The sequence below is a fragment of the Phascolarctos cinereus genome, unplaced genomic scaffold, assembly GCF_003287225.1.
Source record: "Phascolarctos cinereus isolate Bilbo 61053 unplaced genomic scaffold, phaCin_HiC Scaffold_726;HRSCAF=1367, whole genome shotgun sequence".
NCBI classification, from domain to species: domain Eukaryota; kingdom Metazoa; phylum Chordata; class Mammalia; order Diprotodontia; family Phascolarctidae; genus Phascolarctos; species Phascolarctos cinereus.
In genome coordinates this window covers 354,963,582-354,986,883 of record NW_027556098.1, presented here as the reverse complement: position 1 = coordinate 354,986,883, position 23,302 = coordinate 354,963,582, and the positions used below count along the sequence as shown (strand labels likewise).

Below are 23,302 nucleotides of genomic sequence, written 5' to 3'. Positions count from 1 at the left end.
AAATTATTGGACTATCTGAAAGCCATGATCAAAAAAAGAGCCTAGACATCATCTTTCAAGAAATTATCAAGGAAAACTGCCCTGATTAGAACCAGAGGGCAAAATAGAAATTGAAAGAATCCACAGATCTCCTGAAAGAGATCCCCAAAGGAAAACTCCTAGGAATACTGTAGCCAAATTCCAGAGTTCCCAGGTCAAGGAGAAAATATTACAAGCTGCCAGAAGGAAACAGTTCAAGTACTGTGGGAACACAATCAGGATAACACAAGATTTAGCAGCTTCTACATTAAAGGACGCAGGGTATGGAATATAATATTCCAGAGGGCAAAGGAGATAGGATTACAACCAAGAATCACCTACCCAGCAAAACTGAGTATAATCCTTCAGGGGAAAAAAATGGTCATTCAGTGAAATAGAGGACTTTCAAGCACTCTTGATGAAAAGACCAGAGCTGAATAGAAAATTTGACTTTCAAATAAAGGACTCAAGTGGAACATGAAGAGATAAACAGGAAAGAGAAATCATAAGAGACTTATTAAGGTTGAACTGTTTACATTCCTGTATGGAAAGATGATATTTATAACTCATGAGACCTTTGTCAGTATTAGGGTAGTTGGAAGGAAAAAATTATATGTATGTATATGTAGGGTGAGCTGAAGATTAAGGGGTCATATCTGGAGAATAAAATTAAGGGATGAGAGAGGATTATACTCAGAGAAGAAGAAAGGGAGAGGTAGAATGGGGTAAATTATCTCACAAAAAAAACATAAAAGAAAAGTCTCTTACAGTGGAGGGGAAGCAGGGGAAGGTGAGAGGGAATGAGTGAATCTTATTCTCATAGGATTTGGCTTAAGGAGGGAATAACATACACATTCATTTGGGTATGGAAATCTGTCTTACCCTACAGGAAAATAGGGGGAGAAAGGGACAAGAGAGCAGGGGGATGATGGAGAGGAGGACAGATTGGGAAAGGCGGTAATCAGAAGGAAATACTTCTGAGGAGGGACAGGGTCAAAAGAAAGAATAGAATAAATTCGGGGGTGGGATAGGATTAAGGGAAATAGAGTTAGTTTTTCACAACATGTCTACTATAGAGGTGTTTTGCATGGCTGCACGTGTATGGCCTATATTGAGTTGCTTGCCTTTTCAATGAGGGTCGGTGGGGAGGGAGGAAGGGAGAAAATTTAGAACCCAAAGTTTTAAAAACACATGTTTAAAAAAAATGTTTTCACATGCAACTGGGAAATAAATATAGGAAATGGGGTACAGAAGTCTATCCTGCTGTACAGGAAAATAGAAGGGGAAGGGGATAAGAGAAGGAGGGGAGAGATAGAAGAGAAGGCAGACTAGGGGAAGGGGTATTCAGAATGCATGCCATCTTGGGGTTGGGGGAGGGGCGAGATGGGATGAAAATTTGGAATTGAAAATCTTGTGGAAGTAAATGTTGAAAACTAAAAATAAATAAATTTATGTTAAAAAAAAAGAAATGACTTTTAAAAAGCAAACCAATTATGAGAGGCTTGAATATGCATTGTAGAACTTTGGAGATGTTTGCCTCTAAGTCTATTGGAGGCAAAGTGATCATTACTTTCACTATTCCTGTTTTTAAATCCTGGGTCAAGTACACTAAATAAATAAATAAAACCATAACAATATCATCTCTGTTTTGGACAATTATCATGTTACACCCTTTAAGAAAAAACAAAAACCAGTCCTTTTAGAAGCATTTTTACTGGACAGTAGAGAACCAAGATTTGTCATTTTCCTGCTTGCTGATACAGGTCAGTGAGCAGGGAAGCTCCACTGAGCCTCTAATCCAGACAGAGTACTTAGGTTTAGGTGGAGAAATGATCTTGATTTTCACTGTGCTTGGGGGTAGGATTGTAATTTCTTTCTGCATCCTGTCAGCAATATGTGAGTCCATGGTAGTACCATTAAACAATATGGTATTAATTAGCATTCACATCCTAACATGTCAACATCATACTTCATGATTAAGTTGAAGGTAGTTTCACGGGTACCACAGGATTTCACAACTAAGAAGAGAGCTTCTGGCTACCTGAATCCCTCCTTGACACCAGTGATAACTTGACCATCAGGATACTCATAGCTTTCAGAAAAGAAGAGCTAGATGCAGCAGTCACCATCTTCTGCTCAAAGTTTAGGGCATCATGAGGTTGCTTCTACTTGATGTCATACACAGTTTTTCCCTCAGCTGTGATGGTTAACCTGAAATTTCTTTGTCACCGTCTCCATGAGGTAGTCTGTCAGGTCATTTCCAGCCACATCCAGATGGAGTATGGCATGAAGAAGAGTACAACCAGAGACATATAGAGATAGCATAGCCCAGAGGGCAGCATACATGGTTGGGGTGGCTTTGGGATTCACTGGAGCTTCTGTGAGTGGTACAGGGTGCTCTTTCAAGGCAGCACAGGGCTAATTATAAAAAGCATGGTGCTAGATCTTTTTGATGGCCCCAGTTGGTGAGTACCATGTTCAGTGGGATACTTCAGAATCAGAATACCTCTTGTTCTATCAGAATACCTTCGTTCTGGTTCTTATCCCCCATGTAATTATTTTTTTGGCCCATGCCCAGGATCACACCCTGATGTCTATGGAGGGGAAGAAAGCCTGAGGGGCATTGTTTCCTGCAAAGCCAGAGTTGTACAGTCCAGAGCCATTATTAATTAGGAGGACAATTTCATCATCCACAGCGATCTTTGAAGGGGCAAGTTTAAACCCTAAGAAAGGAAGGAAGTGGGTCAGTCCTGGGGGAAGACAGAGACAAGAGCCTAGTACATATGGGTACAGGAGCATACAGCTACTACCACTGTTCCCTCAATGGCTGAATCTAATTTCATTTTCTGAGTCCTGACCTCTTTAGACTTCTCTGAAACTTTGACACTCTTGATTTCCATCTCTTCTTGATTCTGTCCTTTCTAGGTTTTCATTACATGGTTCTCACCTGGTTTTCCTCTAACCTGTCTGACTGCTCCTTCCTAATCTATTGCTGTTTATCTGTGACAAATCTAATAACTGTCGATGTTTCTTTGGATTCCTTTCTGAGTACTAAATTATTACAACAGCAAGGTCGAAACTGGTCTCTTCTTGCCCTCCCACCCTTTCCTTCTATTCTAGTTCATTATACATTTTCCTGAAGTGTAGATAAATATGACTAAGTGACTCCCCTACATAGTCAACTACAGTGACTTCCTAGGATAAAATATAAACTCTTCTGTTTTTATTTTAAAGTATTTTACAATGTAGTTGAGTCAAATCATCCTTCTTCCTGTTTCTCGCAGACAATGCTCCTTCTCTTGTCTCCATGCCTTTGCTCTGGCCATCCACATGCCTAGAATGCACTGTCAGCTGTACCTTGGCTGCACAGATTCCTTCTCTTTCATTAAGAATTCAGCTGGATTCCTAATTTTTGTATCTCCCCCAAATGCTAGTCCTCTCTCTCTCTCTCAAACTGTCACGCATTTAATGATTTTGCATAAATTTGTATTTATTCACTTTACACTAATGCTGTATATATTTATAAATGTACTTATTTACTGCTCTTAGAATATAGGCTCCTTGAAATAGGGATTGGAAAAAAAACAAACTTATATCCATAGCAGCTAGTTCAGGGCCTGGAACATAGTAGGCACTTAATAAATGTTAACTGATTGATAGAAAGCTCCAGTCAGAGACTCTGTATCTGTGGGAACGTGTAGAGAAATGAAAAACTAGCCTGAGATGATTATATTACTAGCAATATATCAGCAAATTTGCTGGTGAGAAACTGGCCCCCGATAAGGCTAATTGGCTCTTGCGTAAAAGTGTGTAGTTACCCAGAGGAGACAATTCCATCTTAGGGGTTCACATCTCACAACTCTTCCACTTAAATGAAGGTGGTAATAAAGTAATATTCCATGAAGTTAGGATGAAACTATTCTCCTAAAAGCTTATTTCTGTATTATCACCGAGTTTAAAGCAAAAGCCTTTAGAGTGTTTGATGATTAGGCTAATGCTAACCTCATTATCTTGAGTGGCAAATCTTTCTTCCATTGCACATTGCAAATGTAGAAAAAATTTTGTTAAAAGTGGAGAAAACACCCTGTGGTATTTTGACAAATAGATACAACTTGCCTTCCTTATTGGTGTATTAGAGTCTTGGAGAGGGCTCCAGGGTTTCCACAGCAATTACTGAATATTCTTTATTGCAGCATAAGGAAAAAAGAATCTCATTTAGACAATGGATGCTTCACTCATATGATACTCAGCCACAGATCTTCACATTTATAAGGGAAAACAACAGCTAAAGGAACAGCTGTTGCCTAATCTAGGAGAAGGAAGACCAATGAGAAATCATTCCAGAAAAACTGCTGCTACTATTGTCTCCAGAGGTCTTACTCTGTCATCCAAATGAGAATTAGTTTAAATTACCCCAAATGACATTCAAAAATATGAAAAGAAAATAATCATTTTATTTATAAGACATCTCACCCAGAGTCAGCAGGGCTCTGAATACACAATTAAAGCATATTCATAATAACAAACAATAATAATTGAAGCATCACAAATCCACAATGTAAAAGGCATAGAAATTACTAAAAAGTTGAAAGAAACATTGAAGTTCAGAACACATTGAAAAACTCCTCCCTTTTGGTTCCAGGCCAGAATTCAAATTGAAAAAATAGACAAAAAATTACTCTTCATTGTATTTAATGCCATAGTAGTATTGCTTCTGTTCACCTCTAACAATCCCGGCAGGGCTACTCCCTCACTAATTGGATAATAGTCACTAGATTTGGCAAGTCTCAGGAAGTTCATTATATGCCAGATATATAGGGAACTAGAGAATCAGCAGATCTGTCTCCTCGCCCCCTTTTGGATGAGTGAGAAAGTTCAGGTCAACAAATAAGGGAACCCCTGAGGAGAAAGATATCATTCACCACTATTTTTCTCTTCTTTATATGCAATCCTGGATTGATGATCTTTTACATAAAGGAACAGTGTTTCACGTCGTGTTCTTGGATACAGGTAGCTGCTTCCTACTATAATAATCCAGTTTCCTCCTTTATGGAAGGCATCTCATTACAGTTAGCTCAAACTTTTCAGTGGTCCTTGTTGTTCTTCCCTATGTCACATTCTTCTACCTTCCATCTGCCTTCCTGATATAGATTAGGATTTCCCTTTCCAGATCCTTTTAATCTTTTGTTTCCTTTTAAAGCGCTTTTACTCTTCAAGGAACTGTTTATTCTCCCTGAAAACTAAGGGAATAGAAATGAATTAATGTAGTTCTTTTCTCCTTTCTTTTTTAGGAAACCAAATTGCCCTTTGTGCAACAACAGGTATTATTGTCTTTGAATCATTTCAGTTGAGTCATTTCAGTCGTGTTCAACTCTTTGTGACCCATTTGGGTTTTCTTTGGCAAATATACTGAAGTGGTTTGCCATTTCCTTCTGTAGCCCATTTTACAGATAAGGAACTGAGGCAAATAGGGTTAAATAACTTGCCCAGGGTCACACAGCTAGTAAGTGTCTGAGGCTAGATTTGAATTCATGAGGATGAATCTTCCTGATTCCAAATCCAGCTCTCTCTCTATCCACTGTGCCATCTAGCTGCCCTAATAACAGGTGTTACTTATTGGCATGAATAGTGTACCAGTTCATATTTCCATCAGGGATATCTTTGAAATTTGCACAGACTATTTTCATAATGATTTTGTAGAAGACAGGAAAATAGACATATTGGTTGGTAATGGTTGATATCTTTTTGGGTATTTTTCCATATTAATATATGTATGTATGTGTATGCATATATATACATATATATATATATATACACACATACACACACATCACTTTATTTGTAAGTCACTGTAAGCATTCTTCTTATATCTTGTCTTCCATACTTCATGGTGTTTCATAATTTGCATCCATATAACATTATTAGGAAAATATTCATGTTAATAAAATCGGCTTTGGCAGCAATGAACATTGTATGATCATTGAAAGCACTGTATGTTTTCCCAGATACAGAGTCATCCATTCTTGTTCATTTACTGAATTCTAGGTTCATCTCATTGTCTGTCTTCACTTCTTATCCAAAATATGTGTACAAAATCCATTCACTCGTTACCCAATTGCATACTATAATATAGGCAACATACATTTTGATCCACTTCATTTTTATAATATAGAATGAAGTAGATTAAAAATATTATCAATATCCTTTAATCAAATCTTTGACCATTGATTTAGATTATTCACTAGATCGTTCTCCTTTAAATCCTCCCAGGTGGAGGTGAAGAGACCCTGAAATGGTCTGGAGTCCAGACTTTGGAACTTAATGAATCAACAAAATGCCCTCAGCATACAACAACTTCTGGAAAGCCTGACCATCCAAAGGGAACCTCTGTCCATTTAGACTTTTTGCAGAACAGCCTCCATTGACAAATATTTTGGATCTTTTAATCTTTGCTTAATATTAAAAGTCAGAGAATCCTTGAACAAAATTACTGTTGTATCAAGGACTTTTCTGGGATCCTTAACGTTTGTATGAGAAATACCTTAGTTGAAGAGACAACTCTTAAGTTTATATTATCTCTGCTGAGTCATTCTTTTGTGTACATAAATAAACACAAGAAGATCTTTTATTTTTATCACCTCAGTCAACTATGTGACTGTAAACATTTGGCCCACTCAGCAGAATTATCAGCAGTGTGCCTGTTCATATTTCCATCAGGAATATCCTTGAAATTTACACAGACTATTTTCATAATGATTTTGTAGAGGGCAAAGAAAATAAGCATATTAGTTGGTGATGGTTATCTTTTTGGATGTTTTTCCATGTTAATACTTCGCATGGGGCTACTAGGTGGCAGCAGTGGATAGAGCACTGTCACTGGTGTCAGGAGGACCTGAGTTCACATCTGGCCTCAGACCCATAACACTCGCTAGCTGTGTGACTGTAGGCAAGTCATTTAACCCCAAATGCCTCATGAATAAAAAAAATATTTACCATAACTTTTCAGTCTTTTAGGATCTTCCTCACTTTGAGATCCCCAAAATTGTGTTATTTCCAAAAACATGTATTCTGTATGTCCTTATGGTACAGCCACACTTTTTTACTTCATTATCTTATGTATCTTTTCTACAGCCTCATACTAAGTATGTAGTTAAGTACTGAGGTATGAATTAAAATGTGATGGTTCCACTGTCATGAATGATCAGAATAGATTGATATAGAAATGCTGGCATATCTGTTCCATTCAATTTCTAAATTTCTATTTGTTATTCCCCTTCCTGTTTTATTTGCAAATGCCCTTTGGGTGGTATAGATCAGTTGGCTTTTATGCCAAGTTCTCTGAAGGTTAATTTTTCCTTTCACTGCTTTTGCTATTTTAATATGGTACTGTTGTAATCTTCAACCATCTTCCTCTATAATATGTTAGAAATTAGCCTGAACTCTAAAATGGTACTGTATTTAGCATCTGTATCTTTCAGAGTAGCAGAGAGAACAAGTGTTGGCTGGTTGAGGAAATTTCTGTATTATTTTGTCATTCTTGTTGTGACAATTGTTTTTATATAAGTTGTTTTGCTAAGAAATGTTTATGCTTGTCAGTCAATGTCCTTTTATTTATTTCTGATTTTTCAAAATTTAGTTCATTAAAGTAGGTCAAATATGAATTGTTATAATTGCATATAGTATATTTTTCTCTTTTATTTTTCTTATTTGATGTTAATGTTGATGTTTGTTCTGACAGCTAATGATCAGTTTATATTTTTTTCTGAAATAACTCACATTCTTAACCAATCATTTCCTGTCTAATGATATAATCAATTTCATTTTTTATTATATTGTTCAGCATTTTACTCCTTTCCATAAGGAAGTATTCATGAGAATGTCAACTGAGGGGGAAAAGAAAACAACTTTGCATCAAATAACATTGATAAGTATATCCAACATATATATAGAGTCAATACAAATACATAAGATAAAAAAATTCTCTAATGAATAGTTGATATATCAAAATATATGAACAGTTATCAAAAAATTCCAAACTAGTAAAATGCATATGAAAGAGTATGCCATATGATGAGTAATAAGAGAAATGAAAATTAAAAAATAAAATACCTACAAGTTTGGCAAAAATGACAGACAGTTTAAGTAGTCAGTGTTGAAGGAGCTACCAAAAGATTGGGACAATAATAAATTATTTATGGTGGAAAATTGATCTACCCAATATAGAAAGCAATTTGGAATTATGCTTTTTTTAAAGTGACTTAAATGTTCTTATCCTTTGACACAAAGACCTCGTTGCTAGACATAATACCCAAGAAAGTGTTAGAAAGAAAGCTCACGTATAAGCTAAAATAGGCATAGTAATATTTTTATAGCAACAAAGAACTGGAAACAAAATAGATGCCCATTAGTTGGGGAATGGCTAAACAAATTCTGTAGTATATAAATGAAGTAGAATATTGCTGTGAGGTATGACAAAACTAATTCAGAGAAGCATGGGAAAGATTTCTGAAACAAACTGAGAACTGATTGAGAGTGAAGAATGCAGAATCAGGAAAGCTTTAACACCCTGAGTATAAAAATGTAAATGGAAAAAAGTGAAAGAAAGAACTTACTTCTGTATAAATATGCTTGACCATGCTTAACTCTGGAGAAGAACTGAGAAAATAGATTTCTCCTTTCTTTGCAAAGGTAGGGAAGCATGGGTGTGGAACATTGCATATAATGTCAAACACAGTTGATATGTTTGGTTTTGTTGAATGCTTTTTCCTCTTCTCTTTTAAATCTTAGTTACAGGAGGTCATTGGGTAGGGAAGTGGAGAGGAGAGGTGCATATTCTATAATGAAGGTGACATTAAAACAAAAAATAGCAGTAAATATTAGATACATTTTTAGAAAAGAGCACCAGGAGTCCCAACTTCTCTGAAAAAGAAAGAAAAAAGGGGTAGTGGGGAGAGGTAGTAAGAGGAGAGTGCTTCCAAGTAGTCCTCAATTCACTGGCCTCTTTTATTTATTAGTATTGAAGCAAAATGTTCAATTTTTAAAATATTGTTGTATTTTCCTGTGCCCACATTTATATGGGCCCACTTTGATGAAGTTGCAGCCTTATTTTCAAACTCTTCCCTAGGGCCATTCATGTAAGTAGTGCTAGATTCTGTCCATGAGGAAATGGTGAGCTCTAGATAGCTGGAGGCCTCTAGCCTCACCCTATGATCTACCTGTCAAATATCTGCCACTGTAACTAATCCCTTTTTATAGGGAAAATATGAGTTCAACACTGGCACATTGAGGAAGATGCAGCCATCTCACAGCATTTTAAAAAATTGTCTGTGCAGGAGACTGAGGGAATATAGAGGAGCATAGCATTCTTGAGATGAAAAGAAACACAGAGTAAAACAAAAGTAAATATTACACCTAGCTTCTCCCAGGATGCTAATTTCAATCTATCTGTAAAGTCCAAATAAGAGATCATATTGATTATCACAACACTGCCACAATTTGCAGTGTGGAACCCTTTAGAGATTCTGAGGTAAAAATATATATTATCCTCTGACATCACAGAAATCCCTTGATCTTGAACCTGAAATCGAATGAAGAGTACGCCCTCTTTTGGCCATCAGTCAACAGGGCTCCCCAGTTTTATCCTGTCCACGTGTCAGCCAGCGGTGCTTACATTGTCGATCATTTTACCAGGAGAGCCACTATAACTGGGTCAGTCACATAGTCCCGGACATTAGTTATCCTACTATACAGTTCAAAGCTTAGCCTCCCAAATCAACGTTTATTGGCTCTTAGACTTAAACAAAAAAAGTAATAAGAAAGGTTTAACCCTTTTATAAGGAGTTAGAGACAGTAAAACTTTCCTTCAGCAACTGTGGAATTACCTACCTTTAGAAGGCAGCTACTATGTCCTACTACCTGTTCTCCTGAGTTCTAATTGCTAGTGAGTCTGACTAGATCATAGCTCACCATGGTTCAAAAAACGAATCATATTGTGAACTTATAACAACAACTTATATTTGATATGATTTTATGTTAAAACATAATTCTAAACTGAAAAAATAATTTAATCCCTTTTTTATATCTGTATGGATATAAAGATTTATATAATCATAGTTAATATGGTGTTCTTCTAGTTCTACTTTCTTCACTTTGTTTTATTTTACTATCTTCCCATATTTCTATAGACTAATATTGATAATTTTAATGGAAAATTAATATTACATTATTACAGTATACTAAAAGTTGTTTAGCCATTCCTAAACTTTTGGGCATATAGGTTAATTATAGTTTTTTTGTCCATAACAGATAACATAACTATAAATGCCTCTATAAAGACATGTCCTTTTTTTTCTCTTCTTAATTAATTTTGTAGCATATGCCTTGTGATGGGATTACTTAATTTTATAGCATGACCAGCTTTAAAATATTGAGCATTATCAAATTGTTCTCTGAAAATATTGTACGAATTTATAATTCAACAAGGAATATAGAAATGTATCTATTTTTCTGAATCTCTTATAATATTGTTTCAGGAACTTTTAATAATTTTTTTCTCCAAATGTGCAATGTTAAGCAGTTACTCAAAGTTGTTTCTTTGCATTTGTTATTTGCAATATTAGTGAGATTTAATATTTTTCAGATGGTTATTTGTAATTTTAAAAATTAATTCATATTTAATCATTTGTCCACTGGGGATGGGCATTCCTCTTATAAATCTATATCAATTCTTTATAGATAGTGGATGTAAGAACTTTTACCATATACCATATCCTAAATTCTTAGCGCAGTTTTAAGCTGTTAAGCTCAAGTTTTATAATATAGTTTAAGCATCTGAGGATTTGACATCAGAAAATATGGAGTTGAACCTCCGTTGTGCCATTTAACAACTTTAGCCCTGGACTAGTCACTATATTTTTTGTAGATTTTGTTTCTTCATCTTTAAAATGGGGACAATAAAAATAATTATCCTGCCTGCTTTGTCAGGTTATTGTGAAAATTAAGTGGGATCATATACATAAAGCATTTTCTAAGCTACAAATGATATCTTTACTGTTATGATCATTTTATCTACATTATTACTTAAACAGTTTCCCTAATGTTTATTTCTATTGTTATATTATTTTACAGAATTTAACTTTTTCTTATAAAACCAAATCTCTTCTCCAATAATTTTTCCCATTTATTTGGTAAATAAGAATTTCTCTTCCACAGTTGAAAGAATTCTATCATTCAGTTTTCTTCTTCAAAAAAAGTATTTTATAATAGAGTCAGTAAGGAGTCACAGAAGCTTCTTAAAGCAGGGAGTAAGTGATATGATCAGACCTGTGCTTTAAGAATATTAATTTGGCAACTTTCTGGAGAGTGGATTAGAGAAGGAAGAGACTCTAGGGAGGGAATCCTGTTTAGCAGACTGTTGCAACAGACCAGCCAGTTGGTGACGAGAGGCTTGCATAGAGCAGTTGTGGTAGGAGTGGCAAGGGGACTGGACTGGACTGGACTGATGTGAGAGTGTGTATAGTGGAAAGAGCACTGGCCCTCTGCACTCTGAAAGTCCTGGTTCAGATCTCATCTCTGACATTTACTACCTGTGTAACCTTGGGCAAATCATGATGTTTCCTCAGGCCTCATTTTCCCTACTTTAAAAGGAGAGTCGTCAAAATGCCTCTTAGGTCCTGTAGTCTAAAATACAAAGAAGATGAAAGATGTATTTCTGTGCCCAAATGTATACATATTCTTCTGTTTTTTGACCAGTTCAGATGTGAGGTTTGAGTGTGGCCTCCACCTTTCTCAATAGGAAATTAGGAAGAAAAGGGGAAAAAGGAAGGAGTGGGAACTTGAGGGAGGGTAGATTAAGGGAGTGATTCCTTTTAAGTAAAACAAACTCTAAGGATGTAGAAAAACACATTATACTCCTTTGAGGTGGCGAAGAATGGGAATTTGAGAGAATGCTCATAAATTCGGAAATGGATGGACAAATTATGTTTAAATATGATGGAATACTATTGTACTTATGTCCTAATAGCATAGTGACTAACTGTGATTCCAGAAGACTAATGATAAAACATGCTACTCCCCTCTTGATAAAGAGGTGAAGGACTCAGAATGCTGAATGAGACAAAAAAAAAATTGCACATGGCCAATGTATAAATTTGTTTTGATTGACTATACATAACTAGAATGGTTTTTGTTTTTCTTATGTTCTCAGTTGGAAGGGGCAGAGGGCTTGTGAAAAGGTGGATCTTGGATGATTGAAAGAAATACAATATTTAAAAAAACTGGGATTAGTCTCTGGCTTGGTCCTCTCATATGAGTTTCATGGTGCCTCATTATGGGTCTGGGACCTTCACTTGCCCCATTTCACAGCCTGTCCCTGCTCTGGAATGCAACCCATAGGTTGTTCTCAGTGCCAGACCCTGTTCCCAGTGTCTGCAGACCTTACTGTCCTTGTCTCTGTGCAAGCTGGGCTCTCTATATAAAAATGACTCACTGTGACCATTTTCTTGGCTCTCTCCTTCAAGTTTCAGTCACGTGTGTTTTCTAGCTCTGTTTGGAGAAGTTTTTGAGTGGAACTCATTGCATTACTTCTTGCTACTCTGCCTTTTTGGCTTTGCTCCCACAGATCCATTTTACTCTCTGAGTTTTAGTGGGAATATTTGTTTCTTCACTGCATAAAATGTTGCCTCATAGTTTCAAGTAGATGAGTTTTATAACATTAAAGAAAATAGTTTTATATTTCTATTGCTTTTTATCGGTAGTTTCCATATATTATCAAATGTCTTTTCTTTGTGTTAATACTTTAATTTTTCATATTTATATGTTATATTAATGTCAACTTTTAAAAATAATGACTAATCATTACATTACTGATATAAATCCTCATTGGTTTTGATTAACTCATTCTATTGCTGTTCTTTTTGCCAATATTTAGCATTTATACATATATGTGTATACATATGACATGTGTATACACACGTGTGAGTACATATGATCAGTCTGTCTATCTATCTATGGCAGCTAGGTGGCACAATGAATAGAGTGCCAAGCTTCCTGGACTCAAGAAGACCTGGGTTCAAATCCACCCTCAGACATTTGCTAGCTGTGTGACCCTGGGCAAGTCACTTCATTTATTTGTTTCAGTTTCCTCACCTGAAAAATGGAGATAATAATAGCACCTACCTCCCAGAGTTGCCCTGAGGACCATATGAAATAATAATGTAAAACTCTTGGAATAGTGCCTGGCCCTGGCACTATATAAATATTAGCTATTGTTGTTGTTGTCGTTTTATCCATTAGTAAGATAACCTATAATCTTTTTTAACAATGCCTTTGCTTTTAAAATGAAAAATATATTTGCTGTATGAAACAATTTTAGTAACCTACCTTTCCTTATGTTTTGAAGCAGTCATTGTTGCATAATGATTATTTGTTTTTTAAGTGGTCGAAAAAGATCACTTGTGAATTTGTTAGCTCCAAGTGCCTTTTGTGAGGTAGTTCTTTGGTGGTCTACATAATTTCTCCTTTTGAGTTCATCCTACAAGTTTCTTATTTTCTGTTTTGTTAGGTTGGATATTTGATTTTTTCATTAATACTTTCCCATCTGTTTTAAGTTCTTTAGCACAGAGCTATGTGTAATAATACTTGATAATTTTCTTAATTTATTTTTTTACATTCGTTATGTTCTTTCCTGTGTCTGGTTTTGGTGATTTAAAGTTTTTGTCCCTCTGTTTGATTAAATTTGTTAATGGTTTATTGTTCTTTTTAAAGCTCTCGCCACTTTTAAAATCACTTAATTCCTTTCTATTTTATTAATTTCTATTCTCATTTTATCATTCTCCTTATACTTCTTTTCATTACTTTATTACTTTGTTTCTTTTCTAGTGTAGTCTACTTAGTTTATCCTTTTGTGTATTTATTATTATGTAAATAGCACTCTGATAGCAGTTTGGACTACTACTCACAAATCCTGATTTATGACTAATTACCTTACTTTAAAGATCTATGATTTCATTTGTGTTAGTTCTAACTTTATATTCTTATACTTTTTAATCATATTTGTTATACTTTATTGCATTGTAGACTAAGAATATACTTTGTACAATTTTTGCCTTTTCAAAATTTCTAAAGATTATTTTTAGATATTAGAGTATATGATCAGTTTTGTTTCTCGGTTTTGTGTATACTTGGAAATAAAATGCATTCACTGCTTTTCCGTTAAAGTATCTCCAAATTAGTTATATGTAGTTTGTTCATTATTTTTTTCAATTCTGCAATATTTTCTTTATTTTTAGCTTGATTTATCGTAACCAGTTAAGGGGGTGTTGGAAAGCTACCATTATTTGATTTCCACTTTTAATGTTAAGCGCTAAACTTTATAAATTTAATTGCTGTTTTATTTAGTGCATGTACATTTGGAATTATTAAATTCTTGTTATTTATAGTTCATTTTTTTGGGTGAGGCAATTGGGGTTAAGTGACTTGCCCAGAGTCACACAGTGTTATGTGTCTGAAGCCATATTTGAATTCAGGTCCTCCTGACTTCAGGGCTGGTGCTCTATCCACTGTGCCACCTAGCTGCCCCTATCATTGTTTTTATCATGATATAATAACCTTGTCCCCCTCTCTTAGTGCTTTTTGATTCGAATTCAACTTCTCTGATGTTATCGTTTCAGATTTTCTCATGTTCATTGCACTATGATATATTTCAGAATAACTTTTGTATGAGTGCCTTTAAATCTCTTTGAATTTAATATGTTCCTTCTAGACCATACCATATTGGATTCTATTTTAAATTCATTCTGAATAACTACACAGTGTAATAGAAGCCATGTTGGAATTGAGGTTTGAGGATCCAGGTTCAAATCCTGTCTTCATTGCTTACTTCCTGGGCAAATCACCTCCTCTTTCTGAGTCTTAGGTTCCTTAGGTATAAAACAAAGGGGTGGAATTATATGATTTCCAAGGATTCTTGTAGCTCTAGATCCTATTATTACCCTTTTGTACTTACAGGAGAATTTAGTCCTTTTACTGTCAGTGTTAGAATTGATAGAATTTATTTTTTTTAATTTTTTTCTCTGTTATTTATATCAGAAGAGAATGTAAACTGCCATACATTACTATCTGTATTTCTACAGCTCAATGTGCCTTAAAAGCTTCAAACCTAATCCCATGATCCCTATATTTTATGTTGATAATTAAGTTTCTCTAAAACACAACTCCCTTTCCCCTTTTGTTAAAGATAACAATTTTCTTTGGAATAGCCATCTTTTCCTACCCCCTTTTTATTTCTTTTTTTCCTTTGATGATATTTTAATTGTGTTTTTTTAAATTTTCATTCTATTTTTCTCCAAGATTCAGATGTAATATTCAAAATTTTAACCAATATATTTTCCCCTCTCTTTTGAATCTTATATTTGTCATTGGACGCTTATATTTATGAATTGCTGTGGCTCAAAGTTTCATCATCTAGCCTCCAACTTTTTCATAATATGCTTCTCTGCATTTACTTATGTTGTCTTCCTCTTCATTTGTGGTCTTTGGCCAGAAATGTACTCAAAGCTTTTCCAGTATGGCAGAACCCAATGGAGGCAGCATGGTATAGCAGTTAGAGGGTAGGCCTTAGATTCAGAAAGAAGTAATTTCAAATTTTGCCTCTCACATATAGTATCTATATGACTAGGGGCAAATCATTTAACCACTAGTGTCACAGGCAAGCCTTTAATTTACAGATGAGTTTCCAGCATTAATGATATCATACATTGGAACATGTATTCTCCCCATCCTCCCTCAAAAAAAAAAGATTAAAAAAATCACAAGATGGGTCTTTCATTCCCTTGGCATGCCATTTGAGAACCTTGGGTAGCCTTCAGGTAAAGGGGAAGCACTGTGTTAGACTTTTGAGGGAGCAAGAGACTTGTATTATAACTTATTGTATTAGAATATTTTATCTCAGATTTCAAGTGTGCAGTTAATAGATTTTACGTACCCACTGTTTCTTTCAAATATTTTAATTACTTATGTCTTTGGGATGTAGATATCTCTCATTCAAAAGATCTTTTTAGATGTGGGCTTTTATCCATGAATTGTTCTAAGTCTTTTTGATTTTTAAATGTCTTTTACCTTCAAACAGAATAATTAGGTTTGCTGGAAGGCTCATTCTAGGATCTAAGCCTGTATTTTTAAAACTCATGTGTGTTCTATGTTCTTTTCGAACCTTGCCTTCTTTCTTTAGGTTTTGTAGAAAATTTTGGTGAGATCGGGATTAGTGTTTTTTGATATGCAAGTTCTTTTTTTTCTTGTGGCTTGAAGGATAGCTTCTTTATGTCTGTAGTTTTGAAGCTGGGTAATAGTACGCCTCTGTGAATTGAATTTTGGATTTTTTTTTCCCTTGTTGAAATCCTATGGATTCTTTCCTTGTCCAATGCTGCTTTATTTTTCTTTTGAATGATTATTTCTTTTTTTTTTTTGGCAGTTGGGGTTAAGTGACTTGCCCAAGGTCACATAGCTAGTAAGTGTCAAGTGTTGGGTCTGAGGCTGGATTTGAGCTCAGGTCCTCCTGACTTCAGGGCTGGTGCTCTATCCACTGCACCACCTAGCTTCCCCTGAATGATTATTTCTTGAAATATAGTGTCCAAATAATTTTGTTTTAAAATATCATCTCAGATACAAATTATTTCGTAGTTTGATCTTGAGATCTGTTCTGCAAGTCAGGTCAATAGAGATAGAACTAGGGCTTTGCAACCATGTGGCATGTCAGATTGTGTCAGATGTTCCTTCTGAGTTATATTCTCATTGAATATCAGTTTTTACTGAGATATGGGCTCATTGAATATTGAGTCATACTAAGGAGATATATTGGGGAGAAAAGAAAGGAGAAGAGAATGATAAAAGGAAGACTTAAGAGATCCTACCAGGAAAGTAAAACCAAAGCATCAGACACAAAAAGTTACTGATGTGAGAAACTACATTTTAAAGGTCACGGCCAATTTGTAGGATTTTTGTGTTTGACACCCTGAAGCATAGACATGGGTATCACCCCTGCCCATTTCTGCCTCTGTTAATCACATGCCAGTTTGTCAGTGGTTTACGTTATTTCATCTGGCCATGAAATAACTGAGTACAAATATATTTAACTGTGTTAGCTCTGCCTCACATCTTGCTAAAATATGGCTCTGGCTACATAGAGCCACCCCAATGTGCATCTGTTTTCTGGGCTATAGTTATCCTTTCCACATCTCTGGAGTTAGGAACATGGCACCCCTGCAATCTGGAAAATCCAAGTAAAATTTTTTGGCCCTCCCTTCGTAAAAGAGAAGTCTGAGTTATTATGGTATCAGAAGATAAAATATGTGGTTATTATACAACACCATTCATATATTTTTTGCATTTCTGAGTTTTTAAACTTTTTCTGTGTCCTCTACTAACCTTTGTGTGTCATTTGTGGCTTCTGCAAAACTCTCCAAAAATTCCTATTTAATTTCTCTTTCTTTCATTCTTTCTTTCTTTCTTTCTTTCTTTCTTTCTTTCTTTCTTTCTTTCTTTCTTTCTAAAGGAGATTTAATTCAACAATCACTAGCTGGTAGGGAAATAGTAATTTCCTAATTCATTTTTGTGTTAGCATATGTTTTGGGAATAATGGCCATAGTCAGACTTGTGAGGCCAGGAAGGAAGCAATGACACCATCTCATCGAGGAAACTTGATGGTCAGAGGTCATAGTGAGAAGCGCTGCCAATGTGACCTGGTCTTGGAATATGTCTGCTTTGGCCACTGCCCCAGTGCTCTTCTGTTCCAGCTCCCCAGTCCCCCTTTTGCACTAGCCTGGTGCAGGCTACAAGATGGTGCAGTGGAGACTGTAGCTCTGGATGGCCTGCATTCTCTTCTGTCTTTCAGCAAAGCTATTTCTCAAGATCTGCTTCAGGGCTGACAAGACTGCTCTCTCAACCTCGGGTATTGGACTAGGATCAAACACTTTTTGGTTGCACTCTTTTTTTTTTAAATATAAATTTATTTATTTTTAGTTTTCAACGTTCCTTTCCACAAGTTTTTGAGTTCCAAATTTTCACCCCATTTCCCCCCTCCTCCCACCCCAAGATGTCATGCATTCTGAATATCCCTTCCCCTACTCTGTCCTCTCTTCTATCTCTCTCCCCTTCTCTTATCCCCTTCCCCTTCTATTTTCCTGTAGGGCAGGATAGACTTCTGTACCCCATTTCCTATATTTATTTCCCAGTAGCATGTGAAAACATTTTTTTAAACATATGTTTTTAAAACTTTAGGTTTCAAATTTTCTCTCTTCCTCCCTCCCCACCCACCCTCATTGAAAAGGCAAGCAACTCAATATAAGTTGTACATGTGCAGTTATGTAAAACATGTCCATAGTAGACATGTTGTGAAAAACTAACTCTATTTCCCTTAATCCTATCCTGCCCTCCCATTTATTCTATTCTTTCTTTTGACCCTGTCTCTCCTCAGAAGTATTTACTTCTGATTAACCCCTTTCCCAGTCTGCCCTCCTCTTTATCATCCCCCTGCTCCCTTGTCCCCTTTTCCCCCTATTTTCCTGTAGGGTAAGACAGATTTCCATACCCAATTGAATGTGTATATTATTCACTCCTTAAGCCAAATCCTATGAGAATAAGATTCACTCATTCCCTCTCACCTTCCCCTGTTTCCACTTCCACTGCAAGAGACTTTTCTGGGTTTTTTTTTGTGAGATAATTTACCCCATTCTACCTCTCCCTTTCTTCTTCTCTGAGTATAATCCTCTCTCATCCCTTAATTTTATTCTCCAGATATGACCCCTTAATCTTCAGCTCACCCTACATATACATACATATAATTTTTTTCTTCCAACTACCCTGATACTAACAAAGGTCTCATGAGTTATAAATATCATCTTTCCATACAGGAATGTAAACAGTTCAACCTTAATAAGTCTCTTATGATTTCTCTTTCCTGTTTATCTCTTCATGTTCCACTTGAGTCCTTTATTTGAAAGTCAAATTTTCTATTCAGCTCTGGTCTTTTCATCAAGAGTGCTTGAAAGTCCTCTATTTCACTGAATGACCATTTTTTCCCCTGAAGGATTATACTCAGTTTTGCTGGGTAGGTGATTCTTGGTTGTAATCCTATCTCCTTTGCCCTCTGGAATATTATATTCCATGCCCTGCGGTCCTTTAATGTAGAAGCTGCTAAATCTTGTGTTATCCTGATTGTGTTCCCACAGTACTTGAACTGTTTCCTTCTGGCAGCTTGTAATATTTTCTCCTTGACCTGGGAACTCTGGAATTTGGCTACAGTATTCCTAGGAGTTTTCCTTTGGGGATCTCTTTCAGGAGATCTGTGGATTCTTTCAATTTCTATTTTGCCCTCTGGTTCTAATCAGGGCAGTTTTCCTTGATAATTTCTTGAAAGATGATGTCTAGGCTCTTTTTTTGATCATGGCTTTCAGATAGTCCAATAATTTTTAAATTCTCTCTCCTGGATCTATTTTCCAGGTCAGTTGTTTTTCCAATGAGATATTTCACATTGTTTTCTAATTTTTCATTCTTTTGGATTTGTTCTACTGTGTCGTGATTTCTCATAAAGTCACTATCTTCCAATTGCTCTATTCTAATTTTTAAGGAAGTATTTTCTTCAGTAAGCTTTTGGACTTCCTTTTCCATCTGGCCAATCTTGCTTTTTAGGGCATTTTTCTCCTCATTGGCTTTTTGGACCTCTTTTGCCATTTGGGTTAGGCTATTTTTTAAGGTGTTATTTTCTTCAGTATTTTTTTGGGTCTCCTTTAGCATCACTCTCAGTTTTTCCTCTACTTCTCTAACTTGCTTCTCAAAAATGTTTTTGAGCTCTTCCATGGCCTGGGACCAATTCATATTTTTCTTGGAGGCTTTGGATGTAGGGGCTTTGACTTTGTTGTCTTCTTCTGGTTATATATTTTGGTCTTCTTTTTCACCAAAGTAAGATAATATAGTCTGACTATTTTTGCGCTGCTTGCTCATGATCCCAGCCAATTACTTGAGTTTTAAACTCTTTGTTAAGGTACAAATCTGCTTCCAATGTGGAGAATGTACTGTCCCAAGCTTCGGGGGTTTGTACAGCTGTTTTCAGAGATACTTGTAGGGACCTGTAAATTTTCAGTTCTTCCAAGGTGGTATGATAAGGGGCAAGGTGTTTACTCCTTTCCTGGCCTGTGACTACAAGTACTCCTTTCTGTCCTGTAACTGTGATGAGGGATTCCTCTCCACAACCACTACAAGCTCCACCAAGCCAGCGCTCCTCCTCACCCCAGCACCGCTGCCCAGAACTGTGGCCCAGATCCAAACATGGGCAAAGCAAGAGATTCCTGCCTCAGCACTGGCAAAGAGATCCCTGCAATCCCTCTCTGATCAGCCACTGGATTCCCCCTCAGTCTGTGGGCTGGAAGCTCGGAAAGCAGCTGTCCCCCCCACAGGGCCACGCTCTTGGGGAATGGAGCTGAAACGCCGCCTTCCTTTCTCAGGCACCGACAGAAACAGACTTTTCCCGCTGACCTTCTAATTTGTCTTTGGCATTGGTGGATTGAGGAGTCTGGAAACCTCCACAGCTGCCCGTGATTCAGTCCTCTGAGGCCTGCTACAGGTTTGCTGCAGCCTGTGCGCCCACGCTGCTGCCTGTGCACCCACGCAGCGCTGTGCTCCCGGCCCGGCACAATACACCTTTCTGATCAATCATCCAGGTTGTCTTGGGCTGGAAATTTGTTTTCACTCTATCTTTTTGTGGGTTCTGCTGCTTCAGAATTTGTTTAGAGCCATTTTTTATGAGTATTTGGAGGGATTTGAAGGAGAGCTCAAGCAAGTCTCTGCTTTTACTCCTCCATCTTGGCTCCCTTGGTTGCACTGTTATCAGCACCTTTGGGGAACTACATACCTTCCTCATGCCTGCCACAGGACCCTGCAGAGAACACACACTGATGGGTATTATTTTTTCTCCCAATGCCCTCTTGGAATGGTTGGCTGGAAGGCCTTCAGCTGCCTGTTGAGTGCTGTCTTCCAGCACAGATTTCATGTGTTGCAGCTCTTGTGCCTGCAGATGGTTGGCATTCCACAGCTACGAATGACCAGCTCACACTGCCACATGTGCGGAGGGAGCTTCAGAGAGGACATAATCCCCAGGCTGTGTTTGAACTGGGGCTGGCAGGACATCATAGGGATCAGCGTGGAGGTCGATGCCGCCATGCCTTCTGCTCTGACTGGGCCTTTCTCCATCTTGATGCTGGGGCCCTGCTTCTCTTCTGTGGATTCCCCCACCTCTTGTCTCTTTGGGCAGCAAAATGAGTGTTTGGCTTTGGATGCTGAACAATCTGACTACATCATTCCAGAGTCTGACTTGAGAAAATGGGAACTGGAAGAAGTCATACCTTTCCGCCACACCTTCTGATTCATTGTGAGTCTGTAGTGAAGATCGCGATTATCTCCGCACAGCTGATCCTCCTCAGTGTGCAGGCTCAGTACAGTGTCCCCGTGCTGCTGCTTCATGAACTGCAGGATCTTCTCCAGCTCCAGCACGCGCTTTGGCAGCTTGGCTGTCCCGGCCAGGCAGGGCCACGGGCGGCACCGTCACCGCTGGCTCAGGGCTGATGTCCAGGAGCCCCATGTTTGGGCAGCGGCAGTAACCATGGCTGAGGCATTGTTGCCGCCCAGCCCTGGGCCTTCACCAGCGAGCTGCCCACAGGGCTCGCCCCTGGGCCAGCTGACAGGCCCTTGCCTCAGGAACCGCTGTGCGCAGGACCCGAAACCCAAATTGGCTTCTCAGCTACTGCCACAGCTCCTCTCCCCCACCTACTTCTCAGAGCCCTCTCTGTTACCATGGTCACTCCACCCTGGCCCCCATTTAATTTCTTATGCTGAGCTGTATTATATCAAAACTGCGATAGGGAAAGTTGCAATGTGGAAGGGATAACTGTACTTGCCATTTTACTTCTTTATATCAGGCCTTGTGCTACCATTGGTTTTTTTCTTTTAGTTTCCAAGGGTCAAGATACTTTAATATTAGCATGACTATTGTGAGCCCCTCGCATTTGTATGATCCCTTCCACTTCTCCAAAGTAACTAATTCTTTAGTGAGCCCTTCCCCCACCCCTGGGAAAATTACAAATTAACCATATATGGAAAATCATTGTACATGCATACTCGTATAGAATTTTTCCTAGGATAAGAGATGCATTATTTCCTCACAGCATGTTGTCAGTGCTAGAGGTTAGTGAATGACAGATGTACTAAGCTGTAAGTTTCAGGAACTGTACCACTGGGGTAGGACAGATATTCTGAGATGCAGGTAATACTAGAGGATCCAGACTGGCATCCATCTGGTATCACGAAAAATCTAGTAGGGAGCAAGTCTAGTAGGGATCACCGGGTGGATTTTCTAGCACTAGGTAGAATCTGGCAGCAAGCAGTAGGCAAGAGGTTTGAGGTAAGGCAAGTGGTCCTAATCATGGAAATGGGGCATCAAGAAATAGAGATAAAGCCAGAGGGTCTGGGCATGTAAATGATGGTGAAATAACTTTGGCTTATGTGGAAGAAAGGAACGTGGGAGGCAGGTGTCTTACTGGCATAGTTGCCTCTTCATTTCTATGGACTGTCCATAAAACCAGAGAATCTACCTCCCTGTGCTTCCTAGCTGAGCTTCCACAATGACTGTGTCACTTTCCCTTTCTCACCTACCTCATTTAATTCCACTGCTTTGCTATTTATCGTTTTTCTTCTGTGAGCTCTTGATGCAGCCTTAAATGATTATGTGCATGCATACGTGAGTTAGGAGCATACATATACAATTCATTTATGTGTATATTGCTGAATGTGTATACAGTTCTATATAACTGAGCATACATACTTGTACAAATGTGTGAATACAGCATGCCACTTACATTTGCTTTGTTTGGATGCATATTGTTCTATATGTATATGTGTTGTGTGAAGGTATGAATACGTGGGCTTGTATGTACATTGCTCTGTGTGTGTATAAGTGAATATGTGTGTACATGTGTGCAAAAATACTTTTCTGCTGCTCTTGTTGAGTGACTGACTGCTGCATGATTGGCCAAGCCCTTAATTTTTTTTCACGTATTTAGGTAATAGGATGTGATGTCTTGAGGTTATGCCCAGGATGAAAAAGGACTCTTTAAAGTGGTGCTGAGTGACTAGATCCTGGTTGTTGCCATGTCTCTAAGAAGCTGAAAAAAATTCATTCTTGCAAGAGTTTCTCATTGTCAGGGCCTGTGGCATTCATTACTTGTTCTTAGAGACCTTG

General features: G+C 37.4%; 1 protein-coding gene and 1 pseudogene across 1 annotated transcript in view; one reads left to right on the top strand and one right to left on the bottom strand.

Moving 5' to 3' along the window:
* The window catches only part of CSMD2 (CUB and Sushi multiple domains 2), a 974,125-nt gene that overhangs the window by 709,222 nt on the left and 241,601 nt on the right, over nucleotides 1–23,302 (top strand).
* Nucleotides 2,212–23,086, bottom strand: LOC144454300 (uncharacterized; annotated as a pseudogene).